Raw genomic sequence first — 1,980 nt, 5'->3', positions numbered from 1 at the left:
AATTTATATCTATGTAATAATAGTTTTTTTTTCACATCAGGAAGGCGGGTGGTTGGCAAGCCAAGTAGAGGAAAAAGCAATTTAAATTTCTGCCCTACTTCTTGAAAAGATCGAGTATCAAAATTTAGTGTAAATAGAAATAAGAAAATATAAAATATAGCTTTGGGATGTGAAAAGATTTGCAAGTAAAACATTGAGGCAGAAAGCATGAAGAAAAAGATCTCTAGCTTTAGCTTTCTAAAAGTTATACATAGCCATAAATAGTATTAGAAAGGAAAACAAAGTTGAATATTGTGGCATATACCTGTTATCTCAGCACTCTGGGAGGCAAGGCAGGAGGATGGCAAGTTCGTGCCCAGCCTGGGCAACTTAATGATTTGAGGAGATGAGATCCTGACTCAAAAAATAAACAGGGTTGGGACTTTAGCTCAATACAAAGGCCCTGGGTTCAATCCCATGTCCTGCCAAAACAAACAACTCCAAAAAGCTTGAAAGTGTTATATACATATGACAGATGATAGATATTATCTTGATAAAAAGTCTTCCAGGACATTAAAAAAAATTACAATTCTAATTCACAAAAATATTGGCGTACCTTTTGGCTGAGATGTTCACAGAAATGACATGAAATAATTCATTTCCTAATGGTAAAAAACTATAAATTAAATTAGTTTTTTCATCAGGATGGCAAATATTAAAATGAGCCATAATGATAGGATGTGGAAATGGAAACTTTCATATAGTGTTAGTGGTAGTTTAATGGAGAGAGGTCATAAACAAACCACGTACTCTCTGGAAAATAACCACAAAGTACACAGTGTTCATGGTAGCATTGTTTGCAGTGGAAAGAGAATTTAAACTAAATGACTGTCATTAGATTTTAAAAATTATGGTACTTACTGCAAAATCATAATATGTACCAGTTAAAAATGGTTCAAATGCAGATTATTGAAATAGAGAAGTATTCCTGATAAACAGCTGAATAAGAAGGGCAGAATGTATATGTGTGTGTGTATGTATTTCATGGTAGCATTGTTTGCAGTGGAAAGAGAATTTAAACTAAATGACTGTCATTAGATTTTAAAAATTATGGTACTTACTGCAAAATCATAATATGTACCAGTTAAAAATGGTTCAAATGCAGATTATTGAAATAGAGAAGTATTCCTGATAAACAGCTGAATAAGAAGGGCAGAATGTATATGTGTGTGTGTATGTATATAATAAGTTTATGCTTTATACTTTACTTTTTTATTTCTTTTTTTGGGACTGGGGATCGAACTTGGGTCCTTATGCTTGCAAGGCAGGTGACGGAACCACTGAGCTGAATCCCCAGCTCTTGATTTATTCTTTTTGTACAGTAAACCTGTTTTACTTTAACAGTAACTTTTTTGGTAACAGAATAAATGACTCAAGTTGTAATACATGTATTCAAAAATACGTACATAAATAATTGATATATATGGTCTTCCTAATCCTTTTCCCTACTAAAGTAACACTCATGCACACGCACACACACACACACACACACACACATGCACACATACACTCATGCAGATCCCAAAATCTGGGGAAAAAGGAGACTCCAGGCACCCACACCAGCCATCTGCAGACCTACAGTGGAAGATGCTGGAGCCATAAATTGGCAGGAACACTGGGGTGGTATTTTTTGCAGGAGGCTACAGTCTTTCAAAGGCTTTCACTCCAGAGCTTTCTCTAATATTAGAAGTTAGTGATAGAGTTAATGAAAGTAGTTAATTTATCACTTTGTTCCAGATGTAAACATTCTTGGACAGTAGTAGCATTTTTAGTGAGACTGTGCTGGCTACCGGCCAGTCTAATAGATCAGTTATTCTCCCTAGGTGGCTTCTCAGGACCTGCATGTCCTATCTGAATTTCTTGGGGTTAAATTAAAATCTGTTGCAGTTTTTTCTCTCTTAGTGTATCCATAGGATTATTATTATTATTATTATTATTATT

General features: G+C 34.6%; 1 protein-coding gene across 4 annotated transcripts in view; it reads left to right on the top strand.

The window, feature by feature from the left end:
• The window catches only part of Drosha (drosha ribonuclease III), a 127,478-nt gene that overhangs the window by 15,232 nt on the left and 110,266 nt on the right, over positions 1-1,980 (top strand). The gene's annotated exons all lie outside the window — the stretch shown is intronic.

This window comes from Fukomys damarensis, unplaced genomic scaffold (genome assembly GCF_012274545.1).
Source record: "Fukomys damarensis isolate Sample0158 unplaced genomic scaffold, DMR_v1.0_HiC HiC_scaffold_1, whole genome shotgun sequence".
Classification (NCBI taxonomy): domain Eukaryota; kingdom Metazoa; phylum Chordata; class Mammalia; order Rodentia; family Bathyergidae; genus Fukomys; species Fukomys damarensis.
This window is presented reverse-complemented; position numbering and strand designations above follow the sequence as displayed.